Source organism: Geotrypetes seraphini, chromosome 1 (assembly GCF_902459505.1).
Source record: "Geotrypetes seraphini chromosome 1, aGeoSer1.1, whole genome shotgun sequence".
Taxonomy (NCBI): Eukaryota; Metazoa; Chordata; class Amphibia; order Gymnophiona; family Dermophiidae; genus Geotrypetes; species Geotrypetes seraphini.
The window spans coordinates 499,122,772-499,135,831 of record NC_047084.1 but is presented as its reverse complement, the minus strand read 5'-3'; positions in this window follow the sequence as shown (position 1 = coordinate 499,135,831).

Sequence of the window (13,060 nt, the reverse complement as noted above, 5' to 3'; positions counted from 1 at the left end):
GCTCCCACATATGCCTAAGCTTGCTTGCATATTGGATGTGCAGTTTTATAAGCACCTATTTCCATGTATAAAACACTGCTTTATGTTCTGAAATGTGTGTGCTTGTGATATGTATGAGCGTGAAACTACTAGTTGAGAAATAACTTATCTAAGTGTGAAAATATTTGCACCATTTAGTATTCCATTTCAGTCACTTCTGATGTACCTTGTAGTCAGGCTTTCATTTAATGCCGAACACAAATAAACCTCTTACATTTCTGAGTTTACTACCATTGCAGTTTACATTCTACCAGCCATAAAACCAGATTCTCACCACTGCATTATATCATAACATATTTTATTGTGCTCATGAATGTCAAAATAATTGTTAGAACATACCATTTGAGCATCTTTGAAATATATCTACGTGGTATAAAGCTAATAAAACCCTCCGATATTCCTCACACCAAGAGAATGTAACACTCGAGGGACTGAAAGGTTTCATGTAGCTGCTGAGTCAACTGTTTAAAAGAGGAGCTGAGAAAACAAGCACCATCCCTTGTCTTCTTCCTCTCTCTTTCGCACATACATAAGAAAGAAACTGCAGGCTTGAGACGGACCATCTGCAAGCTGAAACTACTAGGAGCATTAGTGCTTATGGACCATATTCTATATATGATGCTTAAAAAATTGGTGCTGGAAAGGATGGCGCTTAGCGTGATTCTATAAAACATCTCAGAAGTTAGACGCAGTTTATAGAATCACCCTTAGTGCCCATACGTTTGACTAATATTTAGGAGTACTCATTTAGACCAATGAAAACCAGGCCTGAATACCCGTGTTTAAGTTGTACATGGATCGGGCATATTCTATAATACTTCACCTAACTTTTAGGAATGCCCACCAATGTGCCTGCTCTAGTCATGCCCCCTATGAGATTCACGCACTAGAATTTACATGCACTACTTTATAGAATATGCTTAGAAAATTGTGCACATAACATCTACTTAGTAGCAGTCAGTGCCAATTACTTCTTAACTGCCTTATTGGCACTGATTAGCTTGTTAAGCAATTAAGTTGCACATGCAAATTGGCAATGTGCACAGATTTGCACATGCAACTTTGGTTGCACTATATAAAATCAGGCCCCATGTCTCTTAAATTACTAAGAGCAAACCAGCAGAAACAGCTGTTCCTTGCTGTAGGATGGTGCATCCTGCAAGCAGTGCTTGAGAGATATTCAGCCTTTCTGGTTCCATGGTGGGCTGTGGGATGTTATTGGTTGTGCTATTTGGCTTAGGAATGCTAGTTAGTATTATTGATATACCACTTCTAGCCTAAGTGGCTTACATTCAGGCATTTTTCCTATCTGTGTCAGTGAGCTCACACTCTATCCAATAAACCTAGGGCAATGGGGGGATTAAGTGACTTGCTCAGGGTCACAAGGAACAGCGTGAGATATGAACCGACAACCTCAGGGTGCTGAGGCTGTGGCTCTAACCACTGCACCACACACTTATCATGATTTGGAACGATAATTATTTGTGCACTCAGCCATCCGGAGGCAGAAATATACTTATGTACCTGAATTTACATAAATAAATAAATATCAGCTCACTTGTGTAATGGAAATGGTCTTGAAAAGTATAACTCTTGACAATTTTTCTGGGACGCATTCTTTCTGAATGTGGCTTCCAAATTGTGGATAAGATTGACCTTTCATAAGAACATAAGAACTTAAGCTGCCCTACTGGGTCAGACCAAGGCTTCGTCTAGCCCAGTATCCTGTTTCCAACAGTGGCCGGACAAAGCCCAAGTTCCTGGCAGAGTCCCAAAATGTAACAAGGTTTCATGCTACTTAACCCCAGGTATTAGCAGTGGATTTCCCCAGGTCTTCCTTAATATTGGTTTGTGGACTTTATATTCTAGGAATTTGTCCAACCTTCTTTTAAACCCAACTGTTTACCGGTGCTCCTTCAATGAGTTCCAGAGCTCAACTATATGAGTGAAAAATATTTTCTTCTATTTGTTTTCAATGTACTACCACGTACAGGAAGTTCATTGAACATCCCCTAGTAGTTTTGCTTTTTGAAAGAATGAAACTATTTGTGTTTACCTCATTCTATTCCACTCAGAATTTTAAGGCCTCTATCATATCACCTCTCAGCTGCCACTTTTCCAAGCTGAAGAGCCCTAACCTCTTTAGCCTTTCCTAATATGAGAGTTATTTCATCCCCTTAATCATTTTGATCATTTTTCTCTGTACATTTTCCAATTCTACTATATCTTTGAGATGTGATGACCTGACTTGCACATGTAGTGTGGCAAGGCATAGGCCAAGCAGCTGCCCAGCCTAAGGTTTGAAAATAGGTAAACAAGACTGAGTGGTTCATCTTAAAAGAGTCCAACTCATTTCTGCTTTATCTTAATGAGCTATATTTATTGTAACTATGAATCAATATGCTTTTAGGAAAAATGCAAAAGCTATTTTTTCTTTTCTGACTGAATTGTTATGACTCCGTGTCTCTGGATTCAGGTTCAAAGCCTTAATTCATTTGCGCACTTGCTCATAACAATTCAGTCAGAAAAGAAAAAATAGAGGCTCACAAAACTACTTCATACTGTATATTGGTCTGGGCAGGAATGCATAGTACTGTATCCTTCTGCCCTTCTGCTCTTAGAACAAGCCTCAAGTCTCCAAAAATCTTTTAAGTTAGGCAGTGGCCTAACACAGGCCCTCACACATAGGCCTTTATAATTCAAATAAATGGTGAAAACTGCATTCTATATAATCTTCCACCATCCTTTCATTATTAAGAAATAAACCTGACTAATACTGCCTTTGAGCTTTTCCTGCACTGCTCAAAGGAGTGGGTTCTGCCTCCCAGAATAACTCTGATGTAACTTTACCTGCCCAAGAACCCTTCAGGTTATAAACTAGAATCTTTTAATTGGTTTACATCAGACTACTGAGCTGAACCTTCTGGTCATATCATTCATCTGCATCACAGCTTTCAGTCCAGCTAGTTTCCATGTGCTGGACTGTGGAATCCCTTTGTCCTCCTGTCTGATCTGAGCCCAGCACGGCTTGGGCTGTAGCTGCTTTACCTGGAGACTTCTACTGGGAACTGCTTTCTTGCCTGTGATTCCCCCTTCAACTCCTCTTTTCTGGATTGCACTGCTGGAATACTTATGACCAGCCTCAGGTGTCTGCCTGTTTCTAATTGGTGCAGTGCAAAGAGGTATGTTTACATGACTTCTTTGGGTTTTCTGCCTGAGATTTGTATTTAACTTTGGGACAATATGTTCTAGCTTTACCAGTGGCGTACCTAGCATATGTGACACCCGGGGCCCATCATTTTTTGCCCCCCCCCCCGATCTGTACAAAAAACATGATTTTTAGTAACAAGCCACATATCACACATGAGGACCTAGGAAAAGGCAGCATCTTACATACTGCAGTGAGCAGTATAACATCAATACACCTATTGTAAAACTAAACAAGCCAGACTAGTACAGACCAATCCTGCAGTCAATCCTAACAAAAAACACATGTCTTTCGAACACACAGAACACAGAAAACACCTTCGCCTAGTATGGAATATGTCATCACAAACTAACCCCTCCCCCTTTTACAAAACTGTAGTGTAAATTTTAGCCATGGTGGTAACAGCTCTGATGCTCATAGAATTCTGAGCATTAGAGCTGCTACCACCACGGCTGGCGCTAAAAAATGCTCCACAGTTTTGTAAAAGGGGGGGATAAAATAGAAATACATAGACAAAGGTTAAATTGAACCAGTAAGAAGCTGGACTCTGCATACAGTACACCACAGAAATAGTGACACATTACTCCTAAAGCAATAAATAAATACAAAATTTTTTCCTACCTTTGTCTTCTGTGGTTTCTGCTTTCCTCATCTTCTTGTAACTCTCTTCCTTCCATCCACTGTCTGCCGTCTCTCTTCCCCTATATGGCATCTTCTCTCCTTCTATGCCCCTTCCAGAAACTGTATGCCTCCCCCTTCCATCTCTCCTTTCACCCCCATCGGGCTGGCATCTCTCTCCTCTCCTTCCCTCTCCCACACCTCTCCTCTGCAATCCTTTTCCCTTTTTTCCCTCATTTTCCTTTTCTGCATCTGTCTAGATTACGTTCTTACTACCCTCTCATCAATGTCCTTTTTTACTGTCTACCTAAAGCTTGCCACCTCTTTCCCTCACCCCTCCAGTGTTTCCCTAACTCAATCCTTTTCTCCCCATCATGTGCCCTCCTTTTATTCATCCCCTCCTTCCATCATGTTCCCTCTTTCTCCAACCCTTCCATCTAGTACTTTCTCCTCTCTCTGTCCACTTCCATCCAGCGTGTGCTCCCCTCTTTCTATCCTCTGATTTCCTTCCTGCAATTGCCCCTTATCTCTCCCATCTGCACTTCCATCCAGCATAGGCTCCCCACTACCATCCATTGTCTGCCCTTTCTCTCACCATCCACCCTTCTTCAATCAGCATCTGCCCCCTTTCTCTCCCTCCAATATCCTTCCCCCTTATGTCTGTTCCCTTTCTCTGTACATCAATTCTATCAGCACCACCCTTTCATACCACCCTGCCCCCTTTCTTTCCCTCCACCACTCTTCCATTTCAGCAATCCTGCTCCTTTCTCTACCTTCATGCAGCAAGGTCCCACCATGATTGTAGCTGCCGGCTGCCAGTCCACTCCACTCCAACATACTTGCTCTGGAGCGGACTCAGCAGCCGCATGCTGGAAGGTCCCGCGATGACTCATCTGCTGACTATGCTCCAGAAGAAGTAAGTTACGTCGGAGGGGGTAGACCTGGCGGACACAGGGAGTTGTGGCAAAGTCCCGCAATGACTGCGTCTGCCAAGTCCACCCCCTCTGATGTAACTTACTTCTTCCGGAGCAGAGCTGGCAGACGAGTCAGCGCGGGACCTTCCTGCACCTCAGCACGGCTGCCGACTCTGCTGCAGCGAAAGTAAGTCAGAGTTAACGTGACCGTTTATTTTTTTCATCAAAAGGTGACATCTATTAATTGACTGTGTATCCTTTCTTTCATTTCTTTCTTTCTGCACTCAGGCCCAACATTTGTCCCTTTCTATTCCCTCCCTCCTTCCTTCCCATGTCCTTAGTGCCCCCAGTACCTCCGTCCTGTGTCCATAGTGCCCCAAGTGCCCCCGTCCTGTGTCCTTAGTGCCCCCAGTTCCTCCGTCCTGAGTCCTTAGTGCCCCCAGTGCCTCTGTCCTGTGTCCATATAGAAACATAGAAACATAGAAGATGACAGCAGAAAAGGGCTACAGCCCATCAAGTCTGCCCACTCTGCTTACCCACCCCCTGTCTATGCCCTAATGACCCAATTTCCTTATCTTGATCCTCGTAGGGATCCCACATGGGTATCCCATTTATTCTTAAAGTCTGGCACGCTGTTTGCCTCGATCACCTGCACTGGAAGCTTGTTCCAATGATCAACAACTCTCTCTGTGAAGAAATACTTTCTGGTGTCGCCATGAAATTTTCTGCCCCTGAGTTTGAGCGGGTGCCCTCTTGTGGCCGAGGGTCCCTTGAGAAAAAAAATATCATCTTCCACTTCGACATGTCCCGTGAGGTACTTAAATGTTTCGATCATGTCTCCCCTCTCCCTACGTTCCTCGAGAGTGTAGAGCTGCAATTTGTTCAGTCTCTCTTCGTACGAGAGACCCTTGAGCCCCGAGATCATCCTGGTGGCCGTCTGCTGAACCGATTCAATTCTGTGCACATCTTTACTGTAATGTGGCCTCCAGAATTGCACACAGTACTCCAGATGAGGTCTCACCATGGCCCTGTACAACGGCATTATGACTTCAGGCTTTCGGCTGACGAAACTTCTATTGATACAACCCAATATCTGCCTTGCCTTAGATGAAGCCTTCTCCACTTGATTGCCATTTTCATGTCTGCACTGATGATTACTCCTAAATCTCGTTCTGCTGAAGTCCTAGTTAAAGTTTCTCCATTCAAGAAGTACGTCCTGCATGGATTTCCGCTTCCAAGGTGCATGACCTTACATTTCTTAGCATTGAAGCCTAGCTGCCAGGTTGAGGACCAACTTTCCAATGTAAGCAGGTCCTGCGCCATATAATTCTGTAAACTGCATTCACTTACTATATTACATAGTTTGGCGTCATCGGCAAATAGTGTTATTTTACCTTGAATCCATTGAGTCAGATCCCCTATGAAAAAGTTGAAAAGTAGTGGACCCAGGACCGAGCCCTGCGGCACTCCACTGGTCACCTCCGATGTTTTAGAGAGGGTACCATTAACCACCACCCTCTGAAGTCTGCCACTCAGCCAATCATTGACCCATGCAGTTAGTGTCTCTCCTAACCCCATCAATTCTATCTTGCTTAGCAGCCTGCGGTGTGCCCCCAATGCCTCCGTCCCATGTCCATGGTGCCCCCCAGTGCCTTCTTCCCGTGTCCATAGTGCCCCCAGTGCCTCCGTCCCGTGTCCATGGTGCCCCCAGTGCCTCCGTCCCATGTCCATGGTGCCCCCAGTGCCTTCTTCCCGTGTCCATAGTGCCCCCAGTGCCTCCGTCCCGTGTCCATGGTGCCCCCAGTACCCCCATCCTGTATTCTTAGTGCCCCAGTGCCTCTGTCCCGTGTCCATGGAGCCCCTAGTGCCTCCGTCCCGTGTCCATGGTGCCCTCAGTGCCTCCGTCCTGTGTCCATAGTGCCTCCTTATGTCCCCCCCCACTACCTTTCAGATTTTGGCCAGCCTGCCTGTCTACCTATCTCCCTCCCTTGCTAAAGCCAGCCAGCTTGCCTGCCTACATCCTGCCCTCCCTGCCGCGGGAAAAAAAGCGCCTCTTCCCTTCCTTTCCCCCAGCCTGCGCACTACGATCCTACCTCCCCCGCCGACAAGAAGTCTTTCCATCGTCAATTCTGATGTCGGAGAGGACGTTCCGGGCCAGCCAAGCACTGCCTGGCTGGCCCGGAACGTCCTCTCCGACGTCAAAATTGACATCGGAAAGACTTCATGTCGGCGGGGGAGGTAGGATCATAGCGGTGCGGCCGGGAAGGGCAGGAAGACACGGACCTGGCCGGCTGTGCACCCCCCCAAGCCGTGCACCCGGGGTGGCCCCCCCCCCTTGGTACGCCACTGAGCTTTACTTCCCTTTTCTGACACAAACTTGGTTGTTTAACCTTCCCCTTTTGTGTCTCTTTGGAAAAATATAAATAGGAATATCAGTTTCTGGTTTCTTCTTTGGCAAATGTCTAGGCTTAGCAATAAGTGGAGAACAGCTAGCATTTGGCACTTCTGAGTGAAACTCAGCATTCACAGGGGCTATTAAGTTTGCAAAACAGCGAAGAGAGGGAATCAAAGTACACAGCAGAGTAAAGAACAAAGAAAGCACCAAAGGCCTCATAGAATGGGACACAAACATTCTTCTCAGGGTTCGGTGCTGGGGCCGATCCTGTTCAATATGTTTGTGAGTGACATTGCTGAAGGGTTAGAAGGAAAAGTTTGCCTTTTTGAGGATGATACCAAGATACAGAGTAGACACCGAAGAGGGAGTGGAAAATATGAAAAAGGATCTACAAAAGTTAGAGGAATGGTCTAATATCTGGCAACTAAAATTCAATGTAAAGAAATGCAGAGTAATGCATTAGGGGATTAATAATCGGAAGGAACCGTATATGCTGGGAGGTGAGAGGCTGATATGCACAGACAGGGAGAGGGACCTTGATGTGATAGTGTCTAGAGATCTAAAGGCAAAAAACCCCCAATGTGACAAGGCTGTGGCTGCTGCCAGAAGGATGCTGAGCTGTATAAAGAGAGGCGTAGTCAGTAGAAGGAAGAAGGCGTTGACGCCCCTGTACGGGTCATTGGTGAGGCACCACTTGGAGTATTGTGTTCAGTTTTGGAGACCATATCTGGCGAAGGACGTAACAAAACTTGAAACGGTCCAGAGGAGGGTAACGAAAATGATAGGAGGCTTGCGCCAGAAGACGTATGAGGAGAGACTGGAAGCCCTGAATATGTATACCCTAGAGGAAAGGAGGGACAGGGGAGATATGATTCAGATGTTCAAATACTTGAAAAGTATTAACGTAGAACAAAATCTTTTCCAGAGAAAGGAAAATGGTAAAACCAAAGGACATAATTTGAGGTTGAGGGGTGGTAGATTCATGAGCAATGTTAGGAAATTCTACTTTACCGAAAGGGTGGTGGATGCCTGGAATACGCTCCCGAGAGAGGTGGTGGAGAGGAAAATGGTGACGGAGTTCAAAGAAGCATGGGATGAACACAGAGGATCTAGAATCAGAAAATAATAGTAAATACTGAAGAACAAAAGGCAGTACTGGGCAGACGTGGACGGTATGTGTCTGTATATGGCCTTTTGGTTGAGGATGGGCTGGAGTGAGGTTTGATGGAGACTTCAGCAGTTGGAGCCCAACTGGGTAGAGCTTTGGGTTCTTGCCCAGAAATAGTTAAGAAGAAAAAAAAAAGATTTTTTTTTTTAATTGAATCAAGTTGGGCAGACTGGATGGACCATTCAGGTCTTTATCTGCCATCATCTACTATCTTACTATGTATGTTACTATGTTTCTTTAATGGTAGACCCAATGTGGTCCGTGTTTTAGCACAGCATTAGGTGTCTGTATGCAAAAAATGTTTAAAAGCCATAAAGATACTTAAGCCCATGAACAGAAAACAATCCATACATGTATCAAAATTTATAAATGACAGCATGAAAATATGTTATGTTAAAAATGTGATGGACTTTAAACAAAGCTGCAGAACATGTTTCTACTGTAGGCTAACGAGATAAATGCTCTGACATTCATAGGATATGATATGAGAAAATAAGCAGATTTAGCAAAACAAAATAAACTTAAATATGAGATAAAACGAATAATAAAAGGCACTGGACTAGGACCTTGCCAAAAATTAAAAAGGGATTTAATAGGATATGAGCCATTCACTGTCAGCATAGTCTTCCACTTCTGAATTGCTGCATTCACTGCTGAGCATCTGACACTTTTCTAACTTTGAATTCACTGGAATAGTCAACATCTCTATTCATTTAGATTTCAAGGATATTTATGGTAGTTTAGTTTACATGTCTACTATGAGTTTTACCATTGTTAAAGAATTCCTTTTTTTAATTTTTGGCAAGGTCATAGTCTGGTGCCTTTTGCTGTTGGATTTATCTCATATTTAAGGTTATTATTATCATTTTTTTTTACTGGTAAAACAGCTTATTTCTCATATCATTGTGCCTATTCACACATTTTTCTTCCCAAAGCATTTTTGATGGTTTATACTCAAATTTTCCAGTTACTTGTATATTTATTCTTAATCGTGTTCCATTCCTTTTACAAAGACCGATGTTGTGGACTGCTGCGGTAACAGCCCCAAAGCACATATGGATTTAAAGAGGTCGGGGATTTTGCTGCGTAGCAGCCGCTAGTGTGGCTTTATAAAAGGAGGGGGTTTATTTTTTAATGTCTAAGTGAGTCACATTTTTAACATAACCTATTTTCAACATATGTTTATGCTGTCATTTATCAATTTTGATACATGCATGTTTTGCTTTCTGTTGATATGCTTAAGCTAACTCTATGATTTTAATATTTTTTATATACCATAAATAGTTCACAGAATTTGAATAAATATATACTTGAAATGTAAAGTGCTCAGATCCTTAAACCAAACCATTCAGTATATTCACCAAACTATAGTTGCCAATGGGACCATCATTGCCTTTATATAGTAAGGGGTGGAATTGTCCTAAACAGATTGATGACCACAAATTACTGAAAAAAATGTCCTTTTACTCATCCAATGATTCAAATGACTTTATTCATCCAATAGCTCAATGACTCGACATGTACATGTTTCGGCCAACAGGCCTGCTTCAGGAGTCTTGAGAGTCTTCTAAATTATATTGAGTGTTGTTTGAGAAACTATATGGTTCTCAAGTTAACGCTACTGTGTGATCTTCAGTGACGGTAACTGGAGCCAAAAAAGTATCGGGTTTTCTGAATTGTCTTTACCATACTGTCCCTTCCCGCCTAAATATGTTGTTATTGAAACAAAGGAACCTTATTCTTTGAAAATGAAAATGAACTTATTTTTAAGGTTCTTGGCGGTGAACTGACAATTTTGTAACGCAGCCACAGTTGAAAAAGTACTAGTGTGTAATGAATGTTCTAATGTGCCATATCAACGCCGAATGCTGAGTTGGTCCCCCGACTCGAGTTTCACACTCTTCATCAGGAGGGGACAGACAGACAGACTGGCAAATTCGAAGCACTTAGCACAGGCATCTGTGCTGAAACACAGACCATGTTGGGTCTACCATTAAAGCTGAATTATTTTTGTCCCATTCTATTAGGTCCCATTCTATTAGGTCCTTGGTACTAATAAATTTGCACACATCTTTGATAGTGTATAGTTGTCAGGTAAATGTTCTCATGTGTGGAGTCTGGGAAGAGTGTGGGCAGAATTAGAGAATGACGCAAGGAAAAGATTTGTCCCTGGCCCTGTGAGCTCCATCCCCAGCATCCTTACAAGTTTCAAACAGTTATGATTTTGTATACAGTATTTGTCTTTTTATTAATGTATAAAAGGGAACAACATTCTTTACAACTTTACTGAAGCACCTAGCCTATACCAGCACAACTTATATACTTTAACTGTTCTGAAATTTTTATCCGTAGATGAACAAGAAATCATCTAAAATCTCTGGATTCTATGCCCTGTAGCTTTGACAGTGCATGTGTCCTGAATGCATGGATAAACTTGGGTGCAATGCAGAAAGACCCCAAGGTCTCTGCATTATTGTAGTTCTAATGGAAAGTCTGTTTGTCTAATGTAATCCTTGTTATCCCAGGACAAGCAGGCAGCATATTCTCAGATGTGGGTGATGTCATCCACGGAGCCCGGATGCGGACAGCCTCGCAAGCAGACTTGTTTGTAAAACTTTTAGAAAGTTCACAACTGCCGCACCACACATGCACGAGTGCCTTCCCGTCTCCTCAGCATCTCCTCAGTTCTCAATTTTCTGCGAAGTTGAGAAGTCCTCTATTCGATGCTCTGCGCTAGACTCAGTTCTACTTTGTGCCTTCTCTCACCGCGGCTCATGTATTTTTTTCTTACAGGGTCACTGTGTTTTTTGTGTGTTTTCATTTCTTTAAAAAATAAAATAAAATTTCAGTTTTGTTTCTTTTTTCTTTGTGTCACAACAGGGCCTACCCCACAGCTTCAGCTAATGGGCTATTTTCCAGTCTATGTCCCGGCCGGTCACAGGCTTTAAGAAGTGTAGTCTACACACTCTATACAAGGAGCTGAGTCTTTATGAGTGCCTCGAGATACCTCGACCCAAGGAGCTGAATCTTTGTTGGTGTCTAGATGTCGATCTCCAACTTCCAGCCCTCCTTCCTCACATAAGGCATTGCCCTTTTTGAGGCATAAGGGCAAGGACTCTTCGACATTCATCTTCCAAGCTGGATCTGACTCAATCACAGGACCATAATTTGAGACACAGTTCTCCGCATCAGCTGTTGAGGTACCCATCAAGGTTCCGGTTGTCTTCTCATGACCGGTCTCGATTATCCAGGCATAAAGACCCTTCGAGGCCTCCAACTCCTCAGTCGAAAAGACCTCCTGCAGAGACTTACCACTCTCGCCAATCGAGTTATTCTACTGTGAGGTATTCTATCCATTCTCTCAGTGAGTTATCTTTACCTATAGATTCATATCTCAGGTATCAGTACTCTAAAGAAGCTTCACCTTCATTCTCTGCTATGAGAGGAGCCTTGAGGTCGCCTTCTTCTTGAGGTCGTCCTTCTTCAGATGAGGTATCCTTTTCCAAGTTTCTTTGCCAAATGAGTAAGGATCTGAACATCACATTGGAATCTGACTCCAAATACTCCACAGAGTATTTGGAAGAACTGGGTATGCCTCATTCTCCTAGGGAGTCTCTAAAATTACCCATTAATCGACTTCTTTCTCAAACCTTCAAATGAAATCTTGAGACACCATATTCTGTTCCCGCTGTGCCAGCGAAGTTGGAATCTCTCTACAGGATGGTCCATTGTAAGGGCTTTGAAAAGTCTCAATTATCTCATCAGTCCCTTCTCGTGGAGTCCTCTTTAAAAAGAACCAATCCTGCCAAAGTTTATGCCACCGTCCCGCCTGGAAGAGAGGGCAGGACTATGGACAAGTTTGGCTGTCGCCTGTATCAAAATTCACTAATGACAACCATTGTACTTCCAGTGTTTTTTCCAAAGCCTCATTCTCATCCTGGAGAAACAGCTCTTCATACTCTGGACTGTAAGCGTGCTTTGTATTTCTACTTGCAAAGGACTAAGCCACACAGATCTACTTCTCAACATTTTGTCTCCTTTGATCCAAACAAGTTGGGTCATCCAATTTCCAAGCGCACCATCTCCAACTGGTTAGCTCTTTGCATCTCTTTCTGCTATGCCCAGGCTGGACTGCATCTACAAAGTCGAGTCACGGCCCATAAAGTCAGAGCCATGGCAGCATCAGTAGCTTTCCTTAGATCTACTCCTATTGAGGAAATCTGCAAAGCTGCCACTTGGTCCTCGGTTCATACTTTCACCTCTCATTATTGTTTAAATTCTTTTTCCAGACAGGATGGCCATTTTGGCCGTGCAGTTTTACAAAATTTATTTTCCAAAATTGCCAACACTCCCACCATCCCATTCTGGTTAGCTTGGAGGTCACCCACATGTGAGAATATGCCACATGTGAGAATATGCTGCCTGCTTGTCCTGGGATAAAGTACAGTTACTTACTGTAACAGGTGTTATCCAGGGACAGCAGGAAGATATTCTCACAACCCACCCACCTCCCCTGGTTGGCTTCTTAGCTAGCTATCTGAACTGAGGAAATGCTGAGGAGACGCGCGTCCTATGTCGGGTGGGAAGGCACTCGCGCATGCGCGGTGCGGCAGTCATAAACTTTCTAAAAGATTTACAAGCAAGTCTGCTTGCGAGGCTGTCCGCATCGGGGCTCCGTGGATGATGTCACCCACATGTGAGAATATCTGCCTGCTGTC